Here is a 16,204-nt window from a genome sequence, read left to right as displayed (position 1 = left end):
TTGAAATAATTGAATTTTGTTTTCTTTTAAGAGGTTAAAATAATGTACCTGTGGATTTTTTTGTTGTAATAGTATTTATCAGAGTAAAGTCGATTTAAGCTTTTGCTCTGTTGCATCTGTGGAGAGACAGATGGCTGAAAAGAATATAAAGAATGTAGTAATTTATCAGTTCTTTCTGTTTTCAGTGAAAGTGCTCATTGCGTCCCTTGGCTGCCTGAACACAGATACAGAAAACAGGAAGAGATAGTGCAAGAAAAAGAATTTGTATACGAGATGTCACCCAGTGAAATACAGAAAAACTCCCCATCTTCCCCACTCCTTCAAAACCAAATTAGTGAAAGCTAAATAACAACAAAATCGTAAAAAATCATATCTTAACTGAGTTTTTACATTGGTCATGTTGTGTGCTCTTGGGCAAACTGGGCTGGCTTTTTTTCAGTGTTAAACTTTTATAAGTGATCATGCACAGTACTTTGTTGTGTCACTTTGAATTTCTGTTCGTATCTCCAGTTCAGTGAGCCTTTTCCAGTGTTATCAAACGTGACTCAGTATTGGGAAATACTATCAGAATATTAAATTTGAGGTGCTTTGTTTCATTTTCAAGTTTCATTTATTGATAGGACACATCCCTCTAATATGCAAAGTTAGTGAAAGCCCAGTCCATCTGAATGCTGCTGGCTATCAGCTGGTAGCAGAGGGTTCATCATAAATACCAAGCCCTTTTTTTGCTCTGTTATTTAAAAAAAACCCCATTTCTCTCTCTTGTATGTTATATTAATATTGAAAGAAACCCCAACAAACCAACAACCACAACAAACTGTCCCCTGGTGATAAGGTCAGAAGTGATTGCTATCACACAAAGGAGGAGCTTGAATACTGCTGCAGGGAGACAAAAAAGAGCTCACTTAATGAATGGACAGATTATGCCTCTAAAGAGGCAGTCAAAGAGACTTGCTGAGGCTTTAGGATCTAAGAAAAGGTGACATCGTGGAAGAGTAGACAGCCAGGTGATGAGAAGCTGTAGAAAATAAAAGGGGGATACCTGGCCACAAGAGATGTTAAAGAATGTGGAGGAAGTCCTAGACTAAAGGGATGTAGTGGAAGCTACAGAAGAAATGCATTTGATATAGGAGATATGGTAAAATATGGAGTGCAGGGATGATGAGATACTATTTCTAATAAGCAGCTTTCACGTACATTCATCACTGCATTTCAATCATTGAAAAATCAGAACTTTATTTAAGGAAAAAAGTGTTCAGAAGTAGCCTTTTATATAGTTAATAGCCTGTCTGGTCAGTGAGCTGCCAAATATATGCTGAGCTTAGTATTCCCACTGTGATTTCCTTTTCCTTAATGGAAAGAGCAGGAATGGCTCCCATTAAGACTATTTGTCATCTTTTAAAGGATGTATTGGATTTTTAATTTTTTTTCATTCTAAAAACATGGCCTTTGGCATTCACAACATGAATTTTTCGTAAATGCAGTTCCTTGGCGGAGTGAACTGTTCAGATGTTTGTAAGAAGTAGGATTTTATTAGGTAAAAAACTTGAAGTAGTTGAATGCAGGATACTACAGACTTTTCAAAATGCAAAAAAAAGTATTTCCTAGACAAAAACATCATCAGATTTTTTTTAAGTTTTAACAAAAATATTTTGGAAGCTTAAATTATATTTAATCTGTTAACATTTGTGCTTTCTTCTAAATTCCTGCTTAAATTATGATTAGAGTGTTAGTTCAAAGATACAATTCCTAATGAAGCCTGCTCACGTAATAGATGGGAGGCTGAAATGCAGCTCCTTGGCTCTGATTCAGCCAAACAGACCTTGTTTGCTTTTAAACTACGGTAGCTTGTGTTTGTACAAACTATTCCACATATATAGGTACTTACAGACTAATTATAAATATCTTATTTATAGTTTCTGGAAAATGATTAAACTAATATATGATATTAATATATCATATAGTAACTTAATATATGATATATAAGATAATTAGATAGATAATTCCAGGGGAATTCCTGTGCTTTGTTCTGTAATAGTATCCAGGCAGTAGCAACTCCTGTTGTGTCTGTTATTCACTGTTACTGCCAGATTAAGGTTTGGGTGTGTACAACCTCAAATCAAGGGTTGTGTATTTGTCATGCTTAAGAATCTGTGGGTTTGGGGGTCTGCAAGAAAATTCTATCTTTAAAGTGAGCATCAGTGAAATAAGCTTCCCCATGAAATGTTAGATACCTGTCATTGTAAACATGAGATGTTCATGTGGAAAATAATGTTTTGTATTTTTGGAGTAAGGTAGGAAGGGCAGTGGTAAATGGGGAGTTCCTTACTGGGTGTTGTATTTGTTGAGGTTTTTATTCTTCTCTGGGATCATGGATGAGGGAAGCTGGAGATATCCACTGGGATATTTTAGGGAGTTTAATTTTAATTAAAAATGGATATGCTTCTTACTTGATTCAGTGTGGGTTTTTGAGTCCTGTTACATAGCCTACAAGAGATATTAAACATTACCTTACAAATAATAGTTCTGTAGTCTAGGGGGAGACTTCTGTCTTTGAGAATGTGGCTCCATAAAATAGGGAACTAGGAACTCTTTTGGGATGGATGTCCAGTAGGGCAGAGAACATTGGTTTTGTCTTCAGGATTAATTAAAAAAAAAAAAAAAAATCAGTGTTCTGTGCATGTGTTTAGACAGGTGAGAGGAATCAAACACTTCATATGTTAACTGGGATGATGCAAAGAGTTTGTATTTGATACCCCTGAGAATTATGGAAGTGAAGGCACAGTGAGATCAAAGGAAAGAAATTGTAAAACAGTAAAAAAATGTGTGACAGAAACTAGTTGATGACACCAGTTGAGGATGGGGAAAAGGAAATACAAAGCAAGTGATCAGTGTTGACCTGTAAGCCCCTGGCTGAAGTTTGTGCTTGTTTGTTGCTTTAAGTTTTAGGGATCTTACTGTCTTCCATTTTTCCTTTGATTTGTTAAAGCAGTGCTGTAGTTTCCATGGACTTGTACCAAAGGAAACTGTCTTCCTGGGGATAGCATCACTTTAATCAAATCTGAAACGTCTGTTAAAAGGTGGAATTTTGGGAAGTGTAGGGTGTGATCAGTATTGCATTGTTTCAGAATTTATTTGGTTTTACACTCAGTTAAAAGGATTTAATTTGAAGTGTAAATCTGCTTAAAAGATGGACTTGTTGGAGTTTGCAGTGGAGATGAGATATATAGTTTTCTAAAGAAAGCTTTCATTTCTTTGAAAGCTTTGTAGGGACAAGGGCTTTGTTTTTTTTCCAATTACTAAAATCATTGCAGCTTTATGAAAAACAAACCCAAAATCTGCTGCTGTATTTTCATTACTTTTAAAGATCCTTCTTTTGCTATGCAGAAATTGTTTCCTCAACTTGAGACACCTTGAGAAACAATCTGAAGTATTGGCAGTCACTGTGTAAGGACTCAGGTTGTTAATGTTGGCATCGTTCCTTTTGTCTTTTGAATACACAAGGTTTGTGAAGCAAAACCTGCCTTACCTTTGCTAGCTTGGAATAGTGTGGGACTTCCTCAGGGGAGGACTGTGCAGGAACTGGCAGGGCTGCTAAAGCTGGATGAGTGCAGTGACCAAATTTCCCAGGAAGAGAACAGAAATGTGTCTGAAGCTATGAAGGTGTGCTGAAGAACAGCAGGCAAGAGACCATGACTTGTTGCCTGGAGGCAATTAATGTCTCTGGTTCTAGCCCTGCTGTGCCAATCTCTATGTAATGATTCATAACTGCTTAAGAGGAAAAAATGGGAGGCAAACTGGGATGGAGTTTGTGCAGCAGAGTGCTGTTTTATAAGGAGCCATGCTGTTTTCCAAATACATGTTTCTGTGGCATATATTGCAATAAAATGTAAAAGATTCTCAGCTGAAAACTAATGTAATTTCAATTATGTTTGTAATTTCAAGTATATCTCCAATGCATTTGTTAATCAATTTTTCTAATATAGTATTCTATGTTTTTGTCTGGACAAGTGATAAAAGGTGAGAAGAAAATAATCCCCAAATTTTGGGAAATAAATTTTGCTGTAATAAAGCAAAAATGTAATGAAGAATTGTGGATATATTGGTGTTTTGTAAAAAGTTTTCCCTCTCAGTTGTTGTGAGTGCAGTTTGCACTTGTAACCAAAATACTCTTGCACTTGATGTTCATAGTAATTGCTCATTCATCTTTATTAAGTTATATCTAGAAATTTTATAGCTCCAAATGTGGAAACCCACCAAGAATTCCAGAGAAAAAACCCAAAGCTATTTAATTTACTTTTCAAGTTCTGCTTCTCGTTTGAAATTGTGACGTTCCACGGAAGTTTACTTTGAATAGGTTACATTTACATACAGTGGTACATAGGTGAGATTTCACTGAAATGTCATGGTTTCCTAATCTTGGGGGGAAGGGTTGGAGAGGGAGCTGGGAGGAAGAGTTTTCAACACTTTCAGAACCTTTCAACTTAGAAATTGTTTTGTTTGAATTGGCTTAAAGCAGGTAAGCATGATTGTAGCAGTTGTTCTGGAATTTGAGAGATATTAGAATTTTTGCAGAGGTCTTTCTTTTTTTGTACTAAGGTCCCATTGGGATTATAAACACTAATATAGACAGCTCAATGTTTAAGAGTTTTCAGAGGAAGAAAATGGTTTGAATGGCTTTGGCCTGGATGGTGCTCATGAAGTTAATGTTCTTTAGCTGTCACTATTCATTTTAGCTTTTGATTACTTTGCATATTGTCATCACCACAAGTTACAGCATAATAATTTAACATCATCTGCAAGAGTACATTCAAAGGGGAGTTGATTTAGGCTTATTTTATAATCTGGGAAGTTGGTTGCAAGTAAAATACAAAATAAAAAACCAGTCCCAAGTTTTCATAACACTCTGGTAATTTACTAAAGGTAAAATGAATTAGAGTAAAACCACAATTCTCTTTTTCTTTTTCCCTTTCCCTCAAAAAAACCCCACACCCCAACAGCCAACCTCAAACTTCACCTGTCCTGTTGCTTTAAGGTATTATTTATATATAAACCTTTTGGTGTTAGAATATGAAGTGTTAGATTTCAGTTTAACAGAAGATAGTGCTGATCACCTCTCCTGTTGCCCTTGGTACAATTCTTACCATTTTGGTGTGAAAGGAAGGAATCTGAAGAATGAGAAATAACTGCCAGCAGTATGAAAGAGTATATTTTAAATTACTGTATTAAAGCTGTTTAACTCACTATCTTAGTGATAGATAGCTTAGATATCTTAGATATCAAATAATTGCGCAATTTCTGTTACTGTAGTTGCAAAAATTTAACTATTTTTGCCTTCTCAGAAACCTCCAGTGCCTTCTAAAAATCACATTTGCAACGTTTTTTAAATGTCATTCTTAAATCTCCAACTGTTATTGACAGCAGTAAGACTTTAGTGGCTATTGATTACTGAAATTGTTGTTGACTTCAGTATTAAATGTTCTGTTTTACAAGGACATTTATGGAGTAAAGAGAATACTCTGCCTCCTTCTCTCACCATAATTAATAATTCTGTCATGTGCCTTCTCTGTGCCTCTTCAGTAACCATGACTCACCTTAATACCAGTGTTTGACATTAGAAGCCTCTCCAGAGAGGAAGAAAATCATTCAGAAATGAGCTGTATAAAGGTTATTAAACCAACACTTAAGATTCTAGTCCTGCACATTTTCCTTTACCCCTAATTAAATGCCAAGAACAGCAATGTAGAATTTTCAGTATATGCATATGCTGAATGTATCTTTATCAGAGGAAAAGTACCTACAGGGAACTGAAAGTTTACTCCCAGCAGTCACGTATATTGCTTATATATTTGGAATGCTGTTTTTTTCAAAAATGGGGAAGAAATCGTGGGGGTTGAGTGTCCTAAAATTAAACAGTGAAGTACATATATAATGGGATTCTTTTCTTACCCCTTATGGTATGGGTCAGGTTTTTAGCTGAAGTTGTTTTATTGACTGCAATGTTACTGTTTCTATAAGTAAAGGCAAATTGTACGAGAAAGTTTGAAACATTGGGTCTATGCTATGTAAATGCATCCCTGCTTTTACAAACTTCTCACTTCTCACCTCTCAGAAAGCTCCAGGTCTAACCTGAATATCAATATCCACGATATGTGGAACAGCGTATTAATTTTCTAAATAACTTTGAATTTTAGGCAAAAAAACCACTTACATTCAGTTTTTCTGTTTCTAAAGCTTCTAAAACCCATGTAGACTGGGAAAAAGGTAATTTTTAATTACCGGAGTGTAGCATGCTCAGTTACATTCCCTTTACAGGTAGCAGACACTGGCAAAGCAGTGATAATTTGCAGTGAGGCCATTCCAACTTGCACTGCATGACCCTGGTGAGGTCGGGTCCTTTCAATTAGCGGGATGAGGGTGTGAAATCCCCTGCTATTATGTTCTTATTGCCAGGTTCTACTGCTGATTTACAGAATATTGTGTAAATTGGCCATTAAAGTCTAATTCCTTCAATAAAAATTTAACACAAACTTCCTTTCCTAATTTATAAAACTATCTGGGTCTCTTTCTAACCAATTTTCTCAACCTTGTGCATGTCAAATTAATGCTTTGAGAATACAAAAGGTCTCTAGATCTTTATTCTTTTGTGTTGGCTTTTTCAGTGAAATTTGCCTAATACTTTATGAAAATATTTTGCTCTCATGATTGGTAAACAGATAATTCAGCTTAGCTGAGTAAACGTGCTATTTTTGATATTTAGTGCCTACTGAAAAAAAATTCAAAGAATTGTGGTGGTTATAAAAGCTTTAGAATCCCCAACCTGATCAGCAGGCGGCGGCGGCTGCTGCTAATAATAATAATAATAATAATAAAAATTAATAATAATATGGCACCACAAAGGCAAGTTTTAGCCAAAATTAGAATTTCCTAAATTGACAGAACTTTTAATAGTCTTTTGAAGAAACAGAAAAGGCAGTGCTAGAAAAAAAGAAGTTGCAAATTATGAAAATCTGGAAATTCTATTTTATCCAAAGGCATGGTTTATATGATAGCATTTAGTCATTTAGTTTAGTTTATTTCTCAGTTCTTCAAATTCAGATATTTTTTGACAATAACAAATTGGAATACTAAGTCTGAAATCACTGATCTGGTTAGATAAGTCAAAACAAGAGACAGATATTGTGGAATTATACTGCATGTACATGTAAGGCTATTTTTTGTCTTGTTCGTGGTTCAGTTTTCAGTTAAATACCTATTAAAAAGGTAGTTAAACTGCGCAGAAACAAATATCAGGGGTCACATCTTTAAGGGTTGTTTTCCACTTTAACACCTATAAATACAAATTTTGTTTTCTTAGCAAAATACACAGGGTTTTTTTATTTTAAAGCTTTCCCTCTCTTAGTTTCAATAATACAACCCCATTTGTTTTGGTTTTATATGCATATTATAGTCCTAATTTGTAAATCACATCATCCTGTTTATTTTGTAACACCTTCCCCAAGTGTAGTTCCTATGTTCTGGCCCTTGTGTCATTATTGATGTTCAGGGCAGTGGGAATGGGGCAGCATTGCTGCTGCTCCTTGGCTCTTAAAGTTCATGTCATCTGCTTAAAAATCAACTTTCATGGTGCACAAGGAATGAGGGCATCTGTCGCAAAACTTTGTAATGTTATTTTTAGATATTATTCATTTCAATATGTGTTGCTTTTAATATTCTCCTTTTTGGTCAAATGGGGACACAGCTACACTGCAGTGTTATGACTATCGATACCTTAGGGGTGTTTATACTCAATTAAAATATGTAAAATTGAGAAATAAATTTTCATTAAAAACTCATTTTATTTAGCTGATGTGAAGTTTGATAAAGGTTTTGAATCTCTGAACTAGCATTCATATTAATGCACCAGCATCTTTGCTGTGTTCCAGATTTCTTTCTGATATTGCCCTCAAAAAGAGTGTCGTGTCTCCTTATATTTCCCTGCTTCCTGCTGGATATTTTCTGGTTTGCCAGAAGGTGTTTAATTACAAACTAAGCCTATGCAAATATTTGATTCAAACTGACAAAGAAAAAAAAACCTTATTTTGATTTTTGGATCTAATCCTTTGTGATGTTTTTACTTATATAGATTGTAATATGCCTATTTTAGTAATTTAAGAACATTTAGATACTTTCCATTTGTATTTCAGGATCATCTGATAAATTTTTTGTGTGATGCAGTCTGCATTCCTCACTTTTACTGGTGTGGCTTCTCCCTTGCTCACACACGTTGTGTGCACATGTTTGTATTTGCCTGTGTACCTGACTCTCTCATCTGTCTTGGAAAGTAACTTGGGAACGTGCAGTTATCAATATGTACAAAAAATTTTTTTATTAATTCAAGAGTCTTGACTGCAGCTGCTTTATCAGAATCTGTTGATTTGTTGTAAAATGAAAAAGATTTAATTAGGGGAGTTGGAAGGAGTATTACTTGAGAGGAAGAAGCATTCTGGTGCATGATTGATGCTAACACAGGTATTTTCAGTACAACCTTTGACCGAATGATTCCTGCCTTGGCACCTGGAGGATGCATTGTTGTTTGTGTGTTGAGGGGAAGAACTGTAGGGTCATTGTTTATCTGCAGCTGGTCGGGAGATTGCAGCCATTCATTTCCTAATGTGGTTTTATTACCTGGTTGGTTGTAAGTTTCACTGTTCCTATCTTCTGCCACCCTCCAAGGTGGAAGTGAGGAAAGTTCCCATTAACAGACAGTCAAAGCATAAGTCATGGCATGGCCCACTGGGGTTACCTGGTTCTCAAGTCTCAGTAAGGGCTTTCAGTTCCTCTCTTGATACAGTCTTGATACTTAGTCTGGAATTTAGTTATTTAAGAGTCTGACTTTTATCTTAAATCTCTACGAAATGAGATTTGTTGGAAAACATGCACAGCTTGAACTTCAGTCAAAAGCCTGCATTTATGGAACACATTCCCTTTCACGGTCACCCACAGAGCAAACATTTAGAAAAGCTTTGCAGACAATTGATTTGCTTAATCCTTTTTCAAGTTATGTTTTGGATCTCAGTTTTTAAGAACTAATTTTGTAATGCAGTTTTGGTGATAACTGCGTTATTGATACTTGAAGAAATATGTATTCTATTTCTTGTGTTATCCCAGACCTTTTCTGACTGTAGTTAAATTCACTGTATGTTATATCCCTTCCGTAGAAAGTCAGGTGCAAGTAGTTCCCATATTTGCTTTTGTCATAGGGATTATGGTGTACAGGAGTAAATCAGTTCTACATTTGACCAGTAACTCAGTAACCAGCACTGAATCACTTTCTTAAATAAAATCCTGACCTTTAAAAGGTCTCATCAAATGTGATGTGTTTTGTGCATTGAGTGCATGTCTCCCCTCCAAGTATGGCAGTTGGAATGCCAAACTGATAGATATTCTGGACAAGGTACAGATCATATTGATTTACTTAGTGTACAGTTGCTTTGAGCAGTTTTGCAAAGGAGACTTGTGGTACTAATGAAGGTCTTTTCTCCTGGAACATTTTCACTCCCTTAATCCTTTTTTGTTGTTGTTTTTGTTGGGTTTTGTTGTTGTTTGGGTTTTTTTTTTGGGGGGGGGGGTTTGGTTGGGATTTTTTTGGTTTTTGGTTTTTTTATGGGTTTTTTTTTGGATGATACTGTTGCACCATCCTACTGCACAATAAACTGAATTTTTTATAAAGCTATAGTGTTCCATTAAAACTATTGTGACTGTTTGCTTAAATCCATTTTTGATAAAGCAGAAAATTAATTCAGTTTCTAAACCAAGTAAATCTCTACCAACCTGTCTCATTTTATCACTGAGAACTTGTGAGATTTAGTAGTTTCAGGAATCTACCTCCATTACTGGTACAGATCAGTGGAGCTGAAGCAACTTAATATTTATGTTGGAATGGGGATGAAGGGATAGACTTTCCTATGCTAAGCAACAGGGCTGGTGGCTGCCTATAGAACAATTGATTATAAGGCTTTTTTTTTTTGTTGCAGTGCTAATAAAGCACCAGGCTGCACAGGTGTATAGTATGCATGGACACCTCCATTTTACTTGACTTACAGCAGTTCCATAATTTTTAGAAAAGGATCTCTTTAATTTCTTGTAATAAGAACTTTTAGCATTTTCTTTTTCCTTTTTCTGTACCATCTACAAGAAGTCTGTTTCTCTTTTACACATTGGCCTGATTTCTAGGAAGATTTTGTAAATGTTCCTAATCACTAGTTTGCACACAGAAATTAGAATTACTGATTGCTTTGGGCCAATTTATAGTATGTCTCATATAACTGTACTAAGTTTAGGAATTAGAATATCATAATATAGTTCTAATAAGAGGATGAACTGCTCTTTTTATTTTTTTTTATATTTGTCATTACCACTCAACTCACTCCAAAGTGTCTGTTGGTGTGCTGCCTCATGAGTGTTTAATGATGACTTTCATTCAGTCTAATCTGTCAGTAGGTCAGAGATGCCTCATATCTTGGATGGAGTTATGAAATATCCTGAGTTTACTACCCTATTAAAATTCATTTTAAATGTCAAAGTTTCTAATTTGAACAAGGAAATTTAATTTAGGAGCATCTTCAAAGTAGCACACAATTTTCTCCTTGAGTATCAAGTGAAGTATCCGATAAAAATAAAAAGAACTTTGCAGCATATGATATTTAATTCTTCCTGTGTTTTAACTTCAGGTACTTTGCAGCAGTGCCTAGAAGAAATAATAAATTTGTGGTCTTTCATGATTTGCTTTTTATGTTAAAAGCAGTTTGGAGAAAAGGCCTGTCTAACCAAAGATACTGATGATTTAAAAAAACACGGCTCAACATTCTCGGCAAAGCCCACTGCAATTTTTTCTTTAGAAAATTCTGTGCTTTGCTGTCCCCTGAATACCTCATTGTTTGCTTTGACCCAGTTTGTTCTCTGTTCTGTTCTGTGATGATAATTTAATTTTCCTCCCTTGCCAAACTGTCTGCACCAGGCCTTGGCCTCTCTGCTGGTTGGGGTGTGTTGGGTCCTCTTCTCACTGCAGTGAGTGTTTCCTAGTCAGGTGGCTGCACCTTCAATGACCTGAATGTTTTACAGCAGGTATTGTGAGTCTAAAATTGTCCAGATGAGCATGAAGATTATCAGGTAATGATCAAAAGAAATGTTTTTCTGAGCCGTTTCAGTGTGGTTCTGTTTCTGAAGCTGAACCCACAGTTCTGTCAGCTGCTCGTAAAACCTGAAGCTGAAGCTTTGATAAAGAGTCACTTTTCTTGTTAATAAAGATATGTCATTAATGATACCAGATATCAGAGGTACTGGCTTGTTGCTCTCTGATTAATTCCTTGTGTGGAAGTATGAGATTAACAGTGGAGGACAAAAGACATGCTAAATTCATTTAGTGATAAGGACTTAAGAGTAATCAGGAAGTAGCTTGCTGGTTTGTGAAGCTTAAATGTTAAATTCCCTCACAAAAAAAAAAAAAAAAAAAAAGTTGTGGTGTTCATTTCAGTATCATTAGATCACTGTTGAGTTTTGAGGATGGCTCATGTGAAGCTCAGTGAGGCAAATAGCATGTGTAATGTATCTCTCAAATTCTCTCAGACAGTCATATATCCTTTGGTATCGCACAGTAATTTTAATTTCAAAAGAAAATTATAGCAGCATGGGAGAAAATTACTGTATTTTTTTTTTTTTTATAATTGTAATTAATTTTGTTTGAAACAAACCTCTTAGTGTTTGATACCTCCATCATAGTGGAGTGTAACATTCTCCAGAATCCCCTCATTACTGTAACTTCCTCTCCAGGCTAATTTACACATTTGCATACTCACAGTCTGTACAAAGAGGTATTATTTTCAGAGATGCTGGCCTGCATCTTGAATTGATCATCGCTGTACTTGGGCTGAGTAGCTAACCCTGAAGTCAGTAGTCATTTTGAATGTTAGAAGTCGATACTGTATGCCAAAATCCTTATGAAAGCGGCCTTAAATTGCTTATATTAAAAAAAGAGAATGACATTAATGGCAATAAAAACTTAGATTTAATCATCACATTTTCGTGATTTGAACTTCAAAGGTTTTGATGATGTCCTTCCTACATTTATTTAGAATGTAAGTCACAGTTATCCAGTCACTTAGATATTAGCCTTCTCAGCTGAATCTGTTCGTCTGAAAAACTTTTCAAAAAATACTTTTTTCTTGTGACCCCACAGAAAAGAGACTCTTGGTTTTGTTCTACAACATGAACAAGAATGCAACCTATCTTAAATTCACGTATTGATGTAAGAAGAGTTAATATTGGGAAATTGAATTACTTTCATGGCTCTAAATGTAGGTTTGAAGACAGTTAATTTCAGAATGGCATATCTCAGCAGATATGTGGAATTTAAAATAGATCTCATCTTCACTATGAGCCTTAATATACAATTATATAAAAATTCTAGAAATGTCAAGTAGGGAAAAATTCTTAATGCAAATCAATAACAATTAGGCCATGTTGCCAGATCAGTTGTATTCTGTGGTTTGTAATTTTTCAATGAATAGACAATAATGTTTTACATAAGCATTGTAATTTCTTTTTATATTGATTCATCTTGATAGTTCCTTCCAGTTATTAGCATGACTGTTATTTATTTGACACTACCACCTAGCGAATGTGGCTCTTGTCATAAGCTGCAGTGCAACTTCCTGCTCACACATAAAAGATACCTTGCCAGTAATACCAAAAGCAGGACAAAATATTATCTCCCTTTTACAGATGGTCTGCTTAACGTGAGTACTTGCCTTGGCTTCTGGGCAGAATTGTACAATGCATGCTGGAAACTTTGCTGCCACAACCACATTGTCACTGGTTCTTTCAGTGGTAAAAGTGAAGCCATTTGGATTCTCTGTTTATGAGCTGCAAAAACAGCTCTTGCTTGGAGCTTTAGGTAGTGTGTACAGTGCACCTCAATGGGGTGGCAGGTTCTGTCATCAGTGCTCTGTTATTCAGAGCCAATAATAAAAGAATCTTCCAAGCTGTGTTTATTTCATCCTCCATTCAAAACAGCCCAGTTTCTTGGATAGTTAGAGCCTTAGTGGGAGGCTCATGTATTTGGGGTATCTTGCATTAAGGTCCAAGAAAGAGTTGAGTGGAGAAATCAAGTTGCTGCAGAAGCCAGAGTCCCTGTGGTTGGAGCAGCTCATCCTTCCATCTTACGCTTCTCTCTGTTGTTTCTTTGCCACAGGATTTGGGAATCTCATTGCTGCTCTCTTCATTCAGGCCCAGAGGTCCCTCTTCTGCTGCACTTACAAGTTGTTGGTAGTTTTCAGAGTGATGTAGTGATTGGGTTTGAGTGGGTGGGGGGGGTTGAGCTTGGTGGTGTATTTTTCAGTGTCTCTTCACTGCCCTTGTGCATTGCTGGGTTCTTTACTCAAGCGCATTCACACAGATAGAAGACAGACTGCAAAGAATGTTCTGGTCATTCTGACCACTCTTGTGATCCCCTGAATTTTAGTGATGCAAATTATTGTATCTTGATATTGAAGGGCATGTAGCATGTGCTAGCGCAAACAAGAGGTTCATTTGGTTTGCTCAGTTTGTGTATTTTTAATATTGTTTTATACAGGTACTGTTGAGTGAGCACATATACTCTTAGGGGTGACACAAATTAATTCCACTCCCATCATGGAATCTCTCCGTGGATTTGTCGCAAATTGGTGCAGCTGTGAGTGATTCCATGCTCTCATGAGAAGTATGAGATTAAATTCTGTCACTACTGTACTGTTTTTAATTAATTTGACCTCTGAACTAATCATTACCCAGTGTCAGTTTCTGTCTCTTTGGTCAGTAGATAAATTAGTTAATGGCAAATTAATTAGTTAATGCAGTTAATGTTTCAAAGCTCCATAAAAGGGATAAGAATGACTTGTGCAGATTCTGTAAATGTTGCAGAAGTAGGGGTTCGTGTCTTTAACAGGAAAAACAGAAGTTTCATTTTTCTATTAGTTGCTTGACTACTGCTGTTGAATTGACTATGGAACATACTCAGCTACAAAACAAGAGCGGAAGCTGAAATACTGTAGTGCCAATTGCACTAGATCCTGAATTGATGTTTTTGTAATAACTTGGAGAATAACAAAAGCAAAAGCAGTAACTCTGACAGAGCTGAAATGAACTGAAATGAATTGAACTGTGTTGTGTGCTGAGAAACGGGCATTCTTTTTTTTTTTTTTTGGAACAGGAATTAAGGTATCTCAAAAATAAACATAAATTTTTTGAGTTTTTTGAAAGAGCCTGAAGTCCTTAACATTATCTCATTGCTCAGTTTGGCCGGTCCATTCTTACTGAACAGCGTCTTTACGTGGGAAATAACATGGAAACAAATTCAATAAACTGAGGATTGTTGCACTTTTACTGTTCCAATGTAGAATGCTCATGCTTTTGGGTTTCCTGGGAGATAAGCCTTACAAGGAAGGTTTAAATAGGCAGCAGAGCAGTGACCCTTGAAAAGCACTGTTACCTCAGCTGGCGATGTCTTTGCCTCATCCTCAAATCCTGGCCCTCAGCTTTGTGAAAGTGAGAAGCTGGAGCTCATTGCAGTGTGTGACACTGAAAAAGACAGAGGGGAGTGCAGGGGTAAATCCAGTTACCACAGTCCCATTTAGCCGTATCTGTGTTCTGAGGAAAGATATTTGTAACTCAGTACTGGTAGAACACAGGGGGTTAAGACAGAGCTGTGTCTGCCCAGGGGCTTGGGGAAATCACCAAGCACAGGTCAGATGGATGCAAACCCCTCTGGTTATGGCAAGTTGAGTATACTTGAAACAAATGGCTTCTTGTCTCCTTCCAAGCAGGTGGAACCCTGGTCCCTCACATCAACCGGGTTGTTTCTGCCTTCTGTAGGGGCTGGCACCTAAGGGTTATTACATGGACAGGTTGGATTTCTGGATCTTTCCGAAGAAGCCAAGACTGAGTGTTTCCAGTGATAAGAATGACTACTGAATTGGACTTGGGAAGTGTTTGCCTGCAATATTTTCCACTAAATGAATCAGTGTAATAGTTGGAAAAATTGTATGTTGCTATACCAAAATTAATTTCAAATCTCATTAATTAGTTGAACTAGTCTGACAGTCAGATGTACACCTTGCCCTCTGTGTTTCGTGAATACTGCCAGTTGCCATATTAAGAACTTCGACACTTGAATTTAATTAAAAGTTGTTTTAAATTGGATTTAGTGCCTTTAATATAGATACTGGCTCAATAGGGAGGATGCAATGCATGTTTTGCAAGTTTAATGAACCATTTCAAATGATGCTTTGTTATTAGTTTCAAAAGTGGCATTGTGTTTTGTTATGATTTTTTCTAAATTAAGTGTGAATGGGAAAAACAGTGGAAGCTATCGTGAAGGTGCTCAGATAGGAGACAGCAAAAACTGTTTAAACTATTAATACATAGCAAATGGAATTATTTAGTGAGTGGTTGAATTCTTGCCAGTTAAATGGGTGTCAGAACAGATAATGGTTAACATGATTGGAAAAGAGGTAGTTTGTTCAAAATACAGCGGCTCATATGAAACAATTGCATATACAAAAGTCAGTAGCAGCTTTGGAAAATATCTCTTGTTACACTGCATTTGATTGAACAGGTTTAGTGTTTGTCACTGTTTAGAGATCCAGAGTTGAACTAATTCTAATTTTTAGGAAAGACTTTCTAGCTTCAGGAGAGCAGAAGCTGGGGAAAGCCTTCTCTCAATACATTATTTGTGTGAGTGTTTTGAAAGTTCTAGGAGAGTTTAGTGAATATTTATGCACTGTTGGGTGTATATGAGGCTAATTCTACTGTAGTTTGTGTTTAATATTTCATGGCATGCTCTTTGTGTCTCAGGTCAGTATGTATAATTTGAAGGCTAATATGCTTGCTTGGTGCTTACAGGAATCTACTCTTTGAAACTTCAATTGGGTTTTTTTGTATTGTTTTGTTTTTTTACTGGCTCCCCCCATGCCCCCCATGTTACCTGCTCTTTAAGAAATACTCCTGTGATGACTCAGGTGTACTTTGAATTTTATTGGTGTTTTTTGTGTTTCATGCTTAATCTTTTCCAACGCAATTATCCATGTGATGTATTACAAGCTTCTGGGGAGAACAGAACATTATAGTTTTTACATGAATAGCTTTTAAGAAAATGACTAAGTGGACCTGTTTATAGACCTAATGCACT

This window comes from Coloeus monedula, assembly GCF_965178545.1.
Source record: "Coloeus monedula genome assembly, chromosome: 11".
NCBI classification, from domain to species: domain Eukaryota; kingdom Metazoa; phylum Chordata; class Aves; order Passeriformes; family Corvidae; genus Coloeus; species Coloeus monedula.
Note: the sequence above shows the minus strand (reverse complement) of the source record.